Source organism: Phalacrocorax carbo, chromosome 1, assembly GCF_963921805.1.
Source record: "Phalacrocorax carbo chromosome 1, bPhaCar2.1, whole genome shotgun sequence".
Lineage (NCBI taxonomy): Eukaryota > Metazoa > Chordata > Aves > Suliformes > Phalacrocoracidae > Phalacrocorax > Phalacrocorax carbo.
The window spans coordinates 130,743,933-130,761,368 of NC_087513.1; the positions used below are offsets into that span (position 1 = coordinate 130,743,933).

A 17,436-nucleotide genomic window follows, 5' to 3' on the forward strand; every position below is an offset into this window, starting at 1 on the left:
AGGCATTTGCAATGCTAATTGCAATTCACAAGTGGGGGTGTACTGAGTGGGTGGAAGAGTTAGTTGTTTGCTTGCTGAGGGACGTTTCAGAGCTGCTGAAGTTCTGATGCTCGTAATTCTTTTTATAAAACCATTACATGCTGAGCCCTTGACTTACTATAACACAGGAATAATTTCTAAATCAAAGAAATCAAGGAGGGTGGTACTTCCTCAGGTCATGATTTTCTGGCAGGTTTAGCTGGCTGTTTCAGTGCCCTCACTGAGAGGAGAGATGAGATGGAGAGGTGTCGACCATGGAGCTTGCAGGACCAGCAGTGTTTGCCAGCCTTTATAGGTTTACAAGGCCAATCAATCTCTTCATCCAAGGTTTTGTCACACATGTCCTGTTTTTCCCTATTTTCTGGTATTTATTCTTTTGATTTCTGAATAATAAATGGGTATTTTTACCTGTGGCATGACCTGAATCTGCCAACCTTATTTACCCTGATTAGTGCCCTACTCTGTGCATGCAGGTTTGTTGGCCCCAGTGGAACTACTTGCAGAACAAAGCACAAATCAGTGTGGCAGAGGATGACAAAACTGAGCTTTTTCCTCCTTTCTCGCTCTTTAAGCTGAGGTGAATGTTCCCTGGACTCCACAAACTGACTCCACAGAGTGAAAACATATGTTTGTGTGTATAAGACCAGAGTGCAGAATCACGTTGGGGAAGAAGATGAGGAAGAATAATGTTCTGATGCCAAGTCTTGTTAATGCCAATTCTCAAAAGCGCCACTGATCTCTAAGCATGTGGGAGCAAGGAATAACAAAGGCATCTATCTCCTGGCTCACTGCAGTCTGCTGCTGACCTCCCAGTGTCCCTGGGCTGTTCACACACACCGTGGGGTTGGATATGGTGTTGAGCGAATGTTACCTTGTGTGCTCAGATGTAATTCTTAGTTAGGTCTAGGTGAGAATTTCTGCTTTACATAGGGTAAAATTTAAAAGTCTGTGGCACTTAGCTGTCACAGACATACAGTTTTAAATACCTGTACTAGGAGTTATAAAAGAAGATCAAATAGTAATACCTGGGTTGGTTTTTATTATTTTTTTCTTTAACAACCGACAGAGGAGTAGCTACCATTGTTATATATGCTTTCATTATTAAGAAACAGGGATAGGAAATTTTCTTTCTAAGTCAGTTCAGAATCAGAGTGAAATTTTTCCTAAAACAAAACATTTTTTCTGCAAAATAAAGCCCCAAACTGAAACTTCTTGTTAACTTCTGTCCCATTCAACAAACAATTATTGGACAAAAAAGAAAGACGACCTTGAAAAGGTAATAGATTTTCTCCTTCCATTTCAATACAGTACTCTGAAGCTAATTTTAGTACATTCAACTTTTCAAACCAGTAGGAAAAAGGTCATAAAATAAATCAAATATTTGATCTCAAAGCATTTTAATACTCTCCAGCTTTGCCCTGAAAAATCTCTTTAGTCACAATAAAATGTATTTATTACCTGCAGCAGTACGTGAACATGATAACTCTGTGATGTACAGGAGATATCTATTACTATGATCTTATAATGCCTGCATTGCTTTGCACCAACATGCTGCATAGAGTCGGGTCCCTTTCTGTAAAGTCCAGGTAAAGCTGGAATAACTCAGCTGATTCCAGTGGGGGTACTGAGAATATATCCCAGAGTGGCTGCTAGCACAATGCAGCCATAGACCCATACCAGAAAACCTGCCAGTTGGTGACAAAACAAGGAACAAGGACTCGGCATGACCATGTGATAGTAATGCTATGACAGAGTCTTCCTTTGCTTCCCTTTCACATGGTTTCAAGAATCTTGCTGTTAATAGTATATTTATTCGTACTGCAGTATCGCTCAGCATCCCTCAGGAGGACTGAGACTGGTTGTCCTGGCCATGAAATGAGGGTGGCAAGAAGAGTAAACAGGCAAATGGGAACCACAGGGACAACCTAGCACAGGGGTGGTTCAGTACCTGCGTTCCTGCCCTGCAGGCTCCAGGTGGGTGGTTAGATTGTGCTTGTGATTTTAAAAAATATGGCTTTCTCTTGGATCTTTAATATGGAACTGAGGAGTTTCAAAAACACTGGTCCTGCATTCTGAGCCACAGCTGATAAATCCCTGGCTATGAGCTCTTGTGAAACAGTTTGGAGATTTCCTAGTTTTGTTTGTAACAAGATAAATGAACTCCAAGCACTTAATGAACTATTAGTGGATCATTACATCCTGTGTAAATAATGAAAAAAATCAACAAATAAATACAATGTATGGCAGTTTAAAAAATCAACATTGATGAATTGCAACAAGTACTGAAGCAGCAGTAAGATTCCTATTTTAGGAAATGCTCCAAATGAGCTCTAATAAGGTGTGTCTTACTATCTGTAATACATGGCAACGTGAGACTCCTTTAAAAGATTCATCAGTGAGGGCTCATCTGTTTTCTCGAGGAAGGTCCAACTGAGAGAGGGGCAGCTCGGGGTGGAGGCAGCATGCCCAGATGGCAAGGAGCAGGCTGTGCCACGTGGGTCTGGGCAGGCTTACTCAGATCAGAGGGCCCGGTAGCTGTGTTCATATGATACACAGCTCGAGTTAATGAGCTGACAAGGCTTGTAGCTTGGATGTCGTGCAGATGTGGTGCTCCTGCTCCTGGACATGAATTGTCTGGAGCGGAGTGCTTGAAAGCTAAATGAACTTTCTGAGTGAAAACCCCTGGGCACAAAATGATATTTTCCAATGAAAGTTTATTTCCTCTGAAATTTTCCAACCAATTATTCCAATCTCCTGTTAGTTTAAGCACGTAAAAATGTTTCTATGAGAAGATACTATTCCAGTAGCTAGCCAGCCACCTCAGCCTGAGGTTTGGCATGATTTCCTTATTTGCATTTAATCATAACTTCATTATTTCTAACAGATTCTTTGAAAGTTATTGTTCATACGAATTGAAAGATCTGTGGAACTCATTACAAGATTATAAGGTTAATCTGCACACTGGTACAGAGATTCTTCTTTCTAAAAACTCTTATTATTTCTTACGTCTTTCACAGACATCCATGCATTACTGAGGGTGTGACTAATGCTCTTCCTGCCTAACCCTACAGGGTGATAATGTCCCTCAACTTTCCTTAGCTGTGTGTCTACTTTTAAATGAAGCAAATTCACCCTTTTGATGGGCAGATATTAATATTTGGTTTAAACAACATTAAGGCTGTGATATAAAATCCAAGCAGTGTTAAAACAAGGTTGGCACGTCTCCTCCTTTAATCACATGGCTTTGTGTCTTGGCACACGCTTTGCAGGCATTTTCAGATTAACTGTAGTAGGATTTACAATTTCATGGACTTCAGTGCATCATCTTTCACCTTTAGCAAACCTGATGATCTCTTCCACCACAGAGCTCCTCACCAGAATAGTGGTCTCTTGTGAGAATACAAAAAATTTGTAGCAAACACATGTATACCAGGTGGAATAACATGTCAGAGTGACTTTGAGGAGTATAGCACGTGCCAGTCTTTACTTCTGGCTACTTTCTGTCGCAAGTTGGGAGGAATTTGGGAAGACAGGTTGAAGTTTATATATAAATATAAAAAATAAATTAAAAATGTAAGAACCTGGTTGAGTGAGATTTGAACCTTGGAGAATACAAGCATACAGTAATACTTTTAATGTTCAGATATTAGAAAGAGAAGTAAAACTGTTCTGTTTTATTTCCTTCAAACAAATATGTCAGTTTTTTAAGAGTTAAGCCATTACATTAAAAAAATCACAATTTCTAAACTAGCCTAGATTCATCTTGACAAAAACTGGAAGTATCTTCAGAACGGGAATAAGAAACCTGTTTTTGTCAGCAGAGTGACAGCAGCTTCTTTTATGACTTTAGAGACGAAGAAACTAAAACCATGTTGCATTATGTTACAAAAGAAGAAGCGAACTCAAAGTCCTCTGACAATTTAATTTTGCAGCCACTGGTTAGGAGGCATAGTTAGAATTTGAAAATGAGAAGGACTACATGCTCTTCGTGTGCTCAGGTTTTTTTCTGTTACATTGAAAAAAATGCTTAGCACAGTCAAAGCTGTGTGAGTGTGAGGGATGTTAGTATTTCTGATTTTGGAGTGGGCTTTTTGAAGTATGTTGGGTCATGGCTAACATAGCAGGGTCATAATCAAAGTGGTTCAGATGTTGTCCCATATAATGCGTAACACGAGGAACTGCCCTGACAACCAGCATTTGAGGCCGTATTCTTTTACCCTGTAAAAAACAGAGCTCTGGGGGAGAGGATGTGAGACGCCCCCCCCAAACAGCAGAACTACAACCTGCAACTGAGTGCACCAGAGATGCTGCATTCAACCCAAGGGCTTGCAGGGTGCCTCAGAACACAGGGTTACTCTCTTCAGTTTGATTTGCCCAGATCATCCTTCCAAATTCTTGCCTCCCTGTGCTACTCCATTAATGCCTACCTCTGCGTTTTGGCCTCTGTTCTGCAAAGATTTTAATGCAGCTGTGTTGCAGCACATGGCTGGAGTCTCAGATGGCTCTGAGCATCCCTGTGTGCCACGCAGAGATCGCAGGCAACCTTGGGCACTTTGATACCTCTGGCATCTAACGTTTGTGTATCCAGCTCAAGCACCGGTGAATGGACTATTGAACCTGTGCAATTCTGTGTCAGCACGTTGCTATTCCACATTTCCTGACTCACAAATTGAGTATTTCATTCCTGAGCACCGTGAGAGGCTCCCTCAGCAACTGACATATTTGACAGTCACACTGCACTTCAAAGAACCTCACAGGGCTGTTAGCAGTAGTGGGGATTTTTGCAAAGTTGTATTTTTAGTGCAGTCTGAAAGAATGACTTGACATATAGTACAGTAATCATAACCTTACTCTGAGCATGACAGGCTGCTTAATTTATGACTTCTTTTGGAAGAAAAAAAATCAGCACAGAATATTTAGCAACATCAGAGTTTCTGTGTAAGAAACACAGAACCTCAGAAATGCTGGGTGAGCGTTTATTAAAAGTAGCTCTGCATTTTTCATTCCATAGTATGACTGATGCCCTAGCTGTCCCTCCATTGTTTATTTAATGGATTTTTGGCTGCTGTCATTGCAGTCAAAGATATAGGGTTATAGCGAAAATACACTAGCAGACTGGTTTAAGCTAAATATTTTCTGTAATATTTGGACCAAAGGAAGAATTTTCTGTTCTGGAACATTCATTATCTGAAATAATTTCCAGAGAACAATGACAATATGTTAAATCTCTCTGACTGATGAGTGCCCATGTGTCTCTTTTTTGACTCATCCAGGCATGTGGCCAATGATGAGTATTTTTAAAGGAAAAAAAGTGCGTTTTAAAAATCTAACAGAATATACCAAGGTCAGTGAATTGGCAACAGTTGTTCAACTTTCTCTTGATTGCCTCCCTTCCCCTTCTTACTTTCCTCATGCTTTCCTTTTATTTCACCTGTTTCTGCCACAAGGTATCATCCATCCTTTCTAACTACTTAGTTCACCAAGGAATAGGAAACAGAAGCAAGTAGAACGTGAGCTTGCTGTTATACTAACTCATTGGCTGGCATGGTATTGTGTACAGGCTATGTCTCAGCTTTTTGTTTCTTGTTCTTTTTTAAAGCATTTTCTTGTGTAGATGTGCCTGACCCCCTGTGTTGCCTGAAAGACAGGAAGTGACTCCGTGTGATAAACCTATTATCTTTTTTGGCCTTCTCTAGATTGATGTTCATGGGTCTGTTGCAGTTTGAGCTAAGCCACTGTCAATTTACTCAGCTAACAGTACTCCCAGTGCTTGTCTAGACACTTGGCAAATGTTTGTGGTGTATATTCAGACTCAGCTGAGTATGAGCAGTGAGTATGTGTGTCACAGAACAAATCTTTCAGGCTACCATTTATATGGTGGTGGTTCATTTAAATTGACACCTTTCTGAACTGTCATAGAGGCGCTAGCTCTGTTGCGTGCGTGGCCTTGGCAGAGAGGCTGGGCCGCTGCTGGGCCTCTGCTTTCTGCAGCGTGCTCTGTGAGGTGGTACCTCCTCAGGCCTTGCGGGGTCTCACCATCACAGGTAAGAGTGTGCATCTGATATTTCTAAAAAAGACATTCAGTTGATTTCTGTTGATCAAAACAGGCTAATGTGAAATAAGCATACTGAAAATTCAAATGCTGCAGCAGTCAATTTCTAGAAAGAAACATTTTTTCCTAAGTGAAGCTCCCTAGGGTTGCTGAATGAGTGTTGTAACATTTCCTTTTTGCTTATTCCATGCGTCTTTCTCAGCACTACTTCCTGTTCTAGAAAGGGGTATGTAAATGATATTTCTCTTTCCCACATTGCTTTAAATTTAGTTTTTCTGTACTACTATGAACGTGAAAAATTAATTTCAGGAATGCTGATTTGTTAATTTCAGTTCCCATACCTAATGAATTTCATGCCTTTTTTTTTTTTTTTTTAACATTAAAAGGTGTACTGAATCTTTTTATCTGTTTTTCTAGTTTACCCTAGACTCATGGAAATACATTTCTAAAACTTGAATAGAGGTATAACAGTACTGTTTTATGCTTTCTATGGATTTATCCAACAAGTTTTAGGTTAAACTGAGAGATTAATTTGTGTTGCATATTCTTTCATTATATGAGTTTGTCCACAGGACAGAAAACATCAAAATAAATGTTTTATTATTTTAAGGAATTATTGTGAGTGTTTTTCCTTTCCTTTTGCAAAGGATATGAAACAATGAAAATCCGCAAAGATTAAAAACTATTAATACGAAGAATATAGTCCCTCTAAAATCTAGGTGGCATTTTCTTGCATCTCAATCCATATTCTGTGAATCTTTGATGGGACATAAAATCATAACTGCTGAGGTGGGGAGAGGGACAGAAAGCCACAGAGAGCAGCAGCTGTCTGTTATCTTTCCTGATTTCTGCTGTAATACTGATGGAGGGAAACCTGTTTTAGAGTTCATTTATTCTTATTTATATTTTTTCTGGCTACATTTTAATGTATAAAACCCATAGGTCAGCTTAAAACAAAGAAAGAAATGGAATGGACCCTGTAAGAGAGCAGTGGTGGAGGTTGCAGGTGTGTAGGCATCAGAGAGCACTTTCCTTTCCACAGCTGCGTGACTCTCACTTTTCTGCAGCCGCCTCAGCCTCTCCCCATCTCCTTCCTACCAGATATGTGTCCCTGCCTATGCCTTTGCTATTTTGTGATGGTTATCTCAGGCTGTAGGTAGTGGAGACCTCCTTTTCCAATCCTGTCACCTTTAAAAGTATCTGGGTTGCCTGCATTACAGATTACACTGCAAAAAGATGGTATTTACACAATGACCTTGTGGGCTCCCAGATAACTATGGGATACAAGTTTTTATTTCATTGATCCCATTCTTACAAGACTTAGATGTCTTTTGGCATGTCATTCCCCTCTCTAGGTGAAAGTGGACCCTGCATTGCTAACACTTTCACCTTTACCGCAATCCTCTTAGTATGAACCTTTTAAAGACCATGGGCCTTTATCTACTGGTTTAGGAGACTCAGTGACTGTGCTCCTGATTTGTACTGTGCTAATGGAGACTCTAGTAAGAAGCACATCTCTTTATGGGTCTGGGAAAGTGGTTAGTTGGAAGGGTAAAAAGATTCCCCTGCTGTTGAACGCTGGTAACTGAAAGCACACTATGAGTCCATAATGGGATTGCTTAACCATTTTTCCTGCCACCGAAGGCAGGCGAGGAGACAGTGGCTTCAGTTCATATGTTTGACTTAGCAATTAGGTCAGAAGGATTTCCTTCCAATTTGCAAAAGTGAATCCAATTCATCAGGACGGAGGGTGATAGGGAGCACGTTCAGATGATGAAAACTGATTGTCATAGTCCATTTTAGACTCCTCAGCATGCCCATGCCTAGGAAGACAGTGCAGACACTAGCTTGAGATCAGCTAATGTCTGGAGCATCTCATTAGCCTGGGCCACATGCCATCCCAACTCAGTCCCCGATCTCCAAATCGCCTCTGAAAACAGTGTGGTCCTGCTGGTGCAATACTGTATATGAACGAGCAAAGCCCACCAGACTCGGACCTATGCTACTGGAGTGTGGGAGCAGCTCAGGTCACTCTCCACTGCTGTCAGAGCAGCTGTGGGTTGAGCTATCTGCCCCTGCAGTGCTTTTGAATTCATTCAGATGGCACTGAACCTGAGGGATGCTAGTATGAAAGCTACTGCTCTTGATGCCAAAAGGCCTCTGAGTTGTTGTGCCAATAGTTAGTTGGGAGAAGGAATGTGTCTGAATTTTTTTTTTAATGCTTTACAGGTGCATTTGGTGAGCTGGGATTTGGATTCTGTAGGTGATGAGGAAATGACAGAGAGGTTATAACAAAGTACTTTACATTTGTGCTTCGAGGAGGGCCCATAGGTGGATTAGCTGCAGCATAGTCCCTCACTAGTGATGGACCTTGACTTACAGGCTCTGACACAGACAGAGTCTTGTGCAGTCTCTGGGCATCTTTCCCTAAATATGGATTTTTAGCTTGAAATTTGTTGTTGGGAAAGAACCAAAATTTATTGAGCAAAATACAGCAAGCAAAAATCTCAACCTTTGAATCATGTGAACAAAGAAATTTTAAACCAGCTGAGCTAGTAATATTTATGTTCTTCAGCTTTCTCCAGGTATTATAAAAAACTCTGCCTAAAATCAAAACCAACAAAAAATCACGCAGATTATCATAATGGAGGAAAACATGCTTTTTCATGATGAGGGTCATAACTTTGCATCTTGAATGAATATTAATAAATCAAGTAAAGAGTATTAACTGAAAACTAAGTCAAAGTTTTAATTAAATCCACAGCAGTTTCTGTTTTTCAATGTAGATGGGAAGAGGCAGGGTATGATATAGTCCCCCGACTAAAGAAATTTCAAGTTCCAGCTGGACAGCTCTTTAATGAGCTTCATTTTCTCCCTTTTCTCAGCTGCGGTCCCACTCCATTACAATTCTGAATCAATCTTAAATATAATGTTTTGGAAAAGACAGCTTTCTCACTCTGTGACCTATAAATGTTTTTTTTTCAGGAGGCTGAAAAACCTGCAAACGTGGTACTCTCAAAGTTGTGGTGGCAAGGGGGATGTGGGGAAGTCAGGGTGAAGACTACAAATGTGGGAAGTGTGTCCCATTCGAAGGCTGGTGCATGATGCATGCTTTTAATGGAGCTACTTCTGTTTCTGCTGTTTGCCAGCTGTAGTGTGACACTGGGGATCTGCTCAGTAAAATGATAACACTTGCACAACAAACTGTTTGTTCCTGGCTGGTTGACAAACTGAGAGCAGCGGTATCACTACTGAACAAGAGCCCAGAGTCTCCTCCTTGTCATCCTCTCACACTGAGCTAATTGCTAACAGTCAAAAGACAGTACCTATTTCACAGGTCAAAGCTGGAAGAATTTGTAGAAGTACCCAAGTTTCCAGGTCGAGGTTTTCCTCAAGTCTGACTTCATGGGTGTGGATAAATCTTCACAGGGTCTTTGCACAACTCAGGCAAATGGCTGGAGGAAGGGACCTGTCACTCGTGGCAGCCATCGCCAATCCTTCTTTCCCTGCCAGTCACTGGAAATGTATTTTATAGCACATTTCAGTGGTCAAAATATGCCAGGTGTTATGCATGTAGCAACAATAATTTATCTTCTCAAATAGTTTGGATTTCAGGAGAATGGTACCAGCCAAATAGGGTGGGCCTTTGTAAACTGATCGTTTGGGAAGGCTCCATTGGAAAGCCAAGTGCAGTGCATGGGTATCCACACCATGTTTTGTAGCCATGACTTCATTTTTTTCCTGGAAACAGCAGAATTAAGACACGCAGGGTGTCAGTAAGCAGACTAATAGCATCTAAACCAGGGCGTTGTCTGGGAGTTTGGCACATCAGAGAAGCCATGCCACAGAATGGCGCATGTAATGTTAGGGAACATGATATTTCAATGATTACACCAAGCTTGAACTTAAAGATTGCATTTTCCTGGTTTAATGAATTTCCCCTTTCTTCCCTTGTGAGTTTTGTGTATAGGATAGCTTAGGTCTCAGTGGCTTTTGTGAAGGCTTCTGCTGGATCTTCAAATGATCTAATTTACTGAGATTGAGTTAGAGTTACTGAGATACCAGAGGCAATACTACTGCCAAATTTTTTGTTTTGGTTTGGGTTTTTTTTTGTTAGTGCTGCTTCTAGTGTTACCACTAGGACAAAAGAACAAGAGGAAGCTTCGAGTGGAGGTGTAGTTGTTTAGCTCTCTATCTTCCTTGTTGAGACAGAGTATGGCAATGCTGCAGTGCAGAGATACTCAAGCTGGCATTAAACTAATTACATTGGGTACTGGAAGCATGCTGGCTACAGCAGAGTGGAGTCCAGTATGTTCTGATTTTCCCTGCCAAAAAGCTTAGCAGCTTGGGCACCAATGAACCAATAACAATAAACAGCAGTGTCTGAATCGGATTTTATGGGGGAGTTTGTTGTTCTGAAATTTTTCATGTTCCCTACACTGCTACCTCTCTTGCTTCCGTAGTCTTTTATCTCTCTTTCCTAACTTCAAAGGAAAAAATGAAGCAAACAAGGATGACAGGATGCAGAAGCTGTGGGCAATACATCATCCAACAGCAGATGCCTGACTGTAGCTATTTCTCACACAAAGGGTCCATGCAATAATTCCTGCGTTAGGCAAAGCCAAATCCTTACAAAGAAAATAGTTAGGGACTGAGTTAGATGAGAAGCCAGGATGGATTGTGGTGATCAGATGCAAGGCTCAAGCAAACTGACCAGCAACTCAGCTGGCCAATTTTGTCCCCCTCCTCTCCAATTCCCATGCCTGTTCTCCCATTCACTTTGATCACCTCTCTTTCTCCACAATTGTCTCCCCTCAAATCAAAACCCACCCTCGTTATTTTTCCCCTCACTCTCACTTTTGCTGCCTTTGAATCCAAACTTGGTGTTTCTGATAAGGATACGTAGACAATTATTTACCAGTCCCTGGTGACCTAGCAAGGTTTCACTCTTCAAAGTGTCCCCAGTTCTTCCCTCCATTATCTGTGAGATTTGGTCATCTTCACATCACTTCCCCTTAACCATCTGTGAAATTTGGTCGTTCTTCATGGCATTATCCATAATGCTTGTTACCTTCTTGCTCTGGTTTCTGTCATGTCCAGTAATTTCTCATGGTCAGTTCACTGTGCTAAACCTCAGGGCATGGCCCAATCATCTGCCAGTGTACCTTCACAAACTGTAAGGGAGAAAGACTAACAGCACATTCACACAAGTGGTGGCATTCAGATAGCCACTGAAGAAATTATGTGGGAGATAGGATAAAACAGGATGACTCAGAAACCCTTGTTGATCAGGAAGATGTGACATGTTGATCCACAGACAGAAAGGACAATCTGCAGAAACATGCAAACAAGGAAAGGGAAGAGACTGGCTGCTAAAGGAGAAAGGACTGTGGAGCACATCAGTTGCTTTGAAACGGAATGAGAAAGAGCAGAACTGGGAAATGGGGTAGCAGGACAGGACAGAAGAACCCCTAGACTGGAAAAGGGAGCCGATACAACTCCTACGGTCAGGAGTGACTATTTGAGGAGTAAAAGGGACCATATAGAGACCAAAAGAGAAGATGTGATGATCTGGAGACAGAAGGAAGGACAGGGCAGGTGGGATTAGATATGTATATCAAAACCAAGTAGAACTAGAATTTGCATGACCAGGACCTCTTGACAGATGTGTCACCAGGATAAGTCAGAGAATAGAAAGACGAGCTTCCTTGGTATCTCACTAACATCTCCAAAAAGAATGACATTAGTTTGCTGATGAAACTCATTTATGGAGGGGATGACTGTGTGTCGGGGGCCAGAAGACCTTAAGGAACAGGGTTGTTGAAACCTGATTATAAAGTTCTAGGGATGCCTTTGGAGACTAATATCGAAAATGTTTGCCTTGAGGTTAGGAATTTATTGTCTGGAGATTATAAGTGGGGAAAGGCAGGTGCGCAGTAGTCAGTAACAGGTTGATTACAAACTACAAATGTCATGCAGCCATTAAAGTGATTAATGAAATTCTATGGATGTGCTGAATGGTGTACTGCAGGAGAGAGAAGGAGGTCTCACTGATATTGTTGGCAGTGGTTTTGGATTACCATGTGTTGTTCTGGTCACCTGCCTTTAAGAAAAACAGGCTTAAACCAAAGGAGCTGTAGTCAGGCAGATTGTTGTTTCCCTTTTCTTTTAGGTCTAAAAAAGCTTGACTTCCTCAGTCTGGCCAAAGAGGTGCTGAAGGACACGTGCTTGCTGCCCATAATCTAACCACAAAGTAATTAGCAGAATATGTTGACACAAGAACAAATGGGGATAAATATGGCACAAATGTTTAGACTGGATGTAAAGGATGTTTCTAATCAAGAGAGTGGTGAGTGTCTGAAATGTGCTCCCAGAAGTGCTTTGGCCAAAACAATCCCCAATAACAGCTAATGAAGTTTACAAGACAGCTTGATCCAACTGTAAAGTGAATGTGGTTGCAAGTCTGTGTTCAACTTGTGATTTGGCTGTGATTTGGTACCTGATGTTGGTGCCAAAACAGAGCATCAGAATTCAACAATAAAGTGTTTGTAAAGTGGCTATGTTTTCTTCATAAATTATAATAATATCAAATATAAAGCAGAAAATAAAAGACATGGTTTCATTCCAAACTTCTGCTTGTTTTCTGTGATTTTCATAACACTTTTACCTTTTTTTGTTTAATTTTGAGCATCTGAAGTGTAGAAGGAAAGAAAAATTTTCCTAAAAGTTTGAAGTTTCAACCCCTTTTTATGGTTTACAAATAAAGACCAAACTTTTGATAAGTACTGGCAAGAAGGAACAGTGAGATAAAACAACTTTACCTTTTCCCCCACTGCCACTTCCTTTATTGCCTCTAAACACCACCAACAGAAAAACTAATAGCCTGCTGTACTTAGCTCAGGTATGGAGACCTTGCCACAAGATTTAATTCCAACACAGAAGAGACTTGACTGGAGTTTTCTATGACTAAATATGTGTCTTAGGCATCCAGCCATTTTAATGGTCTCATGATTTTGCTTTCTCCAGAAATTGCAACCAATAGCAATGTGTTTAGTGAACTATGCTGTTTTAGGCAGTGGAATAAGAATTGACATTTTAATAAGAAATAAATAGGAGACTGTGGACAAAAGTGATTTGCAGGATAGCACACAATACCTAGAAACTTTAAAACTACCTACCTTAAAACTGAAAACTTAAACGTGAGTGAAATGGAAGATATTCATATTTAGTCCTAGCTCAAGCTGTAGACTATGGAGGAGAATGGAATCCTGAAAAACTTAAAGCATTTTAAAAACTTCATTAGTATTTAAAAGAAGTCCTAAACACATCTGAGTTTTAAAATTTTTCTTTGTTCTTAGCAGAAAAAAAATGAGATGAAAGAACTATAGAAAATGGAAATGCAGAAATTTAAAACTCGTGTTGAATGATTTGATTAAAAATTTAAAAATAAGATTTAGAACTCTGGCATTTAAAAGTCCAGCTCCTTCTGGTATCCTTTGCAGAAGAAAATGTTGGATGTGAGTATAAAATGAGGATAAAATATGGTATTAATTTGCACTGAAGTAGCAAATATTTTACAGTAGTTTCAAGTCATTAATCTATCTTCCAGCTAGGGGAACTACATTAATAGCTTATGGGATTTACAGGGCAACCATCAATTTAATGGTTCACCCTAAGTTTGGGGAAAATAGGAAAGGGCGGGATATCTTGGTGCATTAAAATCAATGGCAAAACTTTATTGGCCTAAAATGACCTCTAGATAGGTTCTAATTCCAGTGCTGCTGCTGAACCTTAATTTTCTGTCTGTAAAATGGAAGGAAACATATTTGCATGACAAGCATTAAAACTGACTCTTCCCCTCATAGCTCCATCTTGAACAGGAAAAGCATCTTTTTTATTTCTTTTTCTTTTCTTTTTTACAGGTTGGAAGGGTCCTCAGGAATCATCTAGTCCAACCTCTCTAGGAAGGGCACAGTCTAGACAAGATGGCCCAGCACCCTGTCCAGCCGACTCTTGAAGGTGTCCAACGTGGCCGAGGCAACCACTTCCCTGGGGAGATTATTCCAATGGTGACTGTCCTCACTGTGAAAACTTTCCCTCTCGTGTCCAATCGGAATCTCCCCACGAGCAACTTGTGTCCATTCCCCCTTGTCCTCTCCATGTGACTCCTTGTGAAAAGGGAGTCTCCATCTTCTTTGTAGCTACCCCTGAAGTACTGGTACATGGTGATGAGATCCCCTCTGAGCCTCCTCTTCTCAAGGCTGAACAAACCCAGCTCTCCCAGCCTATCCTCGTATGGCAGCTTCCCAGTCCTCTGATCATCTTGGTGGCCCTTCTCTGGACCCCTTCCAGCCTGTCCACATCTCTTTTGTATAGCGGGGACCAGAACTGTACACAGTACTCCAGGTGTGGCCTGACAAGCACTGAGTAGAGTGGGATGATGACTTCTTTCTCTCTGCTGGCGATGCCCTTTTTGATGCAACCCAGCATCCTGTTGGCCTCCTTGGATGCAGCAGCACGCTGTTCGCTCATGCTGAGCTTTCTGTCCACCAGGACCCCCAGGCCCCTTCTCACAGAGCTGCTCTCCAGCCGGGTGGATCTCAGTCTGTGCTGCACTCCCAGATTATGTTTTCCCAGGTGCATAACCTTACACCTGTCTTTGTTGAACTTCATAAGGTTCTTGTTGGCCCACTGTCATGGTTTTAGCTGGGATAGAGTTAATTTTCTTCACTGCAGCTGCCATAGTGCTGTGCTTTGGACTTAGTATGAAAATAACATTGATAACACACTGATGTTTTAGTTGTTGCTGGGTACTAGTTGCTTGTACTAGTCAAGGACTTTTCCAGCTTCCCATGTTCTGCTGGGTGCACAAGAAGCCAGGAGGGGAGGGGGCACAGCTAAGAAAGTGGATCCAAACTGGCCAAAGGGATATTCCATATCATGTAACGTCATGCCCAGTATGTTAACTGGGAAGAGCTGGCTGGGGGAGGGAGACAGCAATTGCGGCTTGGGGATGAGCAGTGTTGGTCGGCAGGTGGTGAGCGATTGTATAGTTTGTGTTTCTGTTTTTTTCCCTTTTTCCCTTTTCCTTTTTATTATATTATAATTATTGTTATTATTATCATAATCATTATTACTATAATTATTATTTTATTGCATTTATTAAACTTCTTATCTCAACCCACAAGTATTTTGGGGTTTTTTTGGTGCTTTTGCTCTTCCAATTCTCTCCCCTGTCCCACAGGGGTGGGGGGAGTGAGCGAGCAGCTGCGTGGTGTTTAGTTGCTGACTGAGGCTGAACCGCGACACCCACTCCTCCAGCCTATCCAGATCTCCCTGCAGAGCAGCTCTCCCTTCTGGAGTGTCTACTTCCCCACTCAACTTGGTGTCATCCGCAAACTTCATCAGGCTACACTTGATGCCGGTATCCAGATCATTTATAAAGATGTTGAATGACCTTGGGCCCAATATCGATCCCTGGGGGACCCCACTAGTGACAGGTTGCCACTTGGAAAAGGAGCTATTTACCACCACCCTTTGGGTGCGGCCTGTCAGCCAGTTCCCCACCCACTGCACAGACCACTTGTCTAGGCCATAATGCATTAATTTCTCCAGGAGGAGACTGTGGGGGACTGTATCTGAATTACTGTTAAGTTTTACTTGCATTTTTGGAGACAGATGGGGTGGGGGTTGGTTTTCTTAAGTGTGACCCCAGTCTAGGAAAGGAAATATATCTGCAGTGAAGTAACAGAAGATACTTGCAGGGTCTCACAGTTTCACTTGCGGTATTTTCTGCAATACCGAGTCCTGCCTGTGATTTGTCACTAGTCACTATGTTCTTTATAGTGTAATGTTTCCCTGTCCTCTGACACCAGGTGAGAAACCCTTTTCTGTTCCTTGCTGTTGGAGAGGGGATACCTTTGTAAATGGTGAGAGGAGTGCATTACACAGTTTGCAGCTCATTCATGAGAAGGCTCAGGACAAGAACCGGGAAATAATGTCATAACTTAATAGCTGAAATACTCCCTTCACAGGGGAGAGTCATGCTAGTACAGCACCTATAAATCAGTGTTGGTGCAATGCATCATCAGGTATGCAACTTTTTTAAGCTGATAATTCACATAATTTGGGTATTGACCTTGTTCTGTGTTGTACAGACTTGTAATCTGCGGTTTTTTGAACGGTCCCCACAGGTGGGACATTTCTAATGTGAAGTCACGCTGTGAGACACCTCTGAGTGTGCTGGGAAGATGGGATTATAAATATTCATTGCTTTTGCAACCTTGGGCTATGAATGTTTCAAATTTTATAAGCTAAGCAGAACTGGGCCTAGTCAGAGAATTAAAAAAAGAAACCTCACAACTTTGATAAATCCAGTCATAAATAAAGCAGAATGGATAAGAAAATTAGAGTTTTTCTGCTAGGTTGATTTTGAACCAACATGCCAATTTGATTAGGAGAAATATATAAGCATAATATAAAATCTAATCACTTATGACAAAATCAAATCAGGCTAGATTTCCCCTCCCTTGGAAATACAATAACAGCTCTGCGGTCCAGTTTCATCACTGAAGAACAAAACACGGTGAGCTATAGATTTGGTCATCTTGCAATTTACCTCCCAGGTCTGAAGAACAAGTGTGGGTGCTGTCAGGCTCCCCCCTGCTGTCCCATCCCTTCCCACAGTGGGCCTCAACCACTGGCCATGGGAAATATGATCGGAGCAGTGATCACATCATGGGCCTGGAGAAAAATCTGGATTGAATCCTGTGTAACGCCACTAGCAGTTCCTTTCAACCTCACAGCTGACGAACCAGGGATGAAGAGGAGTAGGAGCTCATTTTGTTCCTTTCTACTTAATTTGTCCAGGTACAGAAGAAAGGCTCATTTATGCTTAGCCTCTGCCTGTGCTCTGCAATGAGATATGGCAAAGCTCAGTCCTCAAGACTTCTTCCGGTGACCACGTACAAACATGCTTTGCAGATAAATTACTACAATCTCATGTGTCTCCCATGACCACTGATGGAGTCCTTAGGTTTGTGGGGCAGAAGTTCAATACAAATCCCTGCTGCTGCTGGGTTCATGAGATCACCCTGCCAGAGCCTGAAAATCATAAACCTGTAGAACTCTGAGCATAATGGTTTTCCCACTGGGCTGATACTCACACAGCGTCCCTTGTGTCACAGGTGAATCTCCAAATGTCTACACCACTGGCTATTGAGGGCCCTTCCTCCTCACCCCTTCTCCCTTTTTTGTTGTTGATTTTTTGTTTTGTTTTGTTTTGGTTTCATTTGGTTTAAACAAGGAAAGCCTCTAATATCAAAAGACAAAACATTTTCACAAAA

General features: G+C 41.4%; 1 long non-coding RNA gene across 1 annotated transcript in view; it reads left to right on the top strand.

Annotated features, from left to right (window-relative positions):
* Positions 1-15,271, top strand: part of LOC135317790 (uncharacterized) — a 190,601-nt gene extending 175,330 nt beyond the window's left edge. The window contains exon 3 of the long non-coding RNA XR_010376452.1: positions 14,014-15,271. This is a non-coding gene — a long non-coding RNA (uncharacterized LOC135317790). The remainder of the gene's footprint in view (positions 1-14,013) is intronic.
* Positions 15,272-17,436: the final 2,165 nt, after the last annotated feature.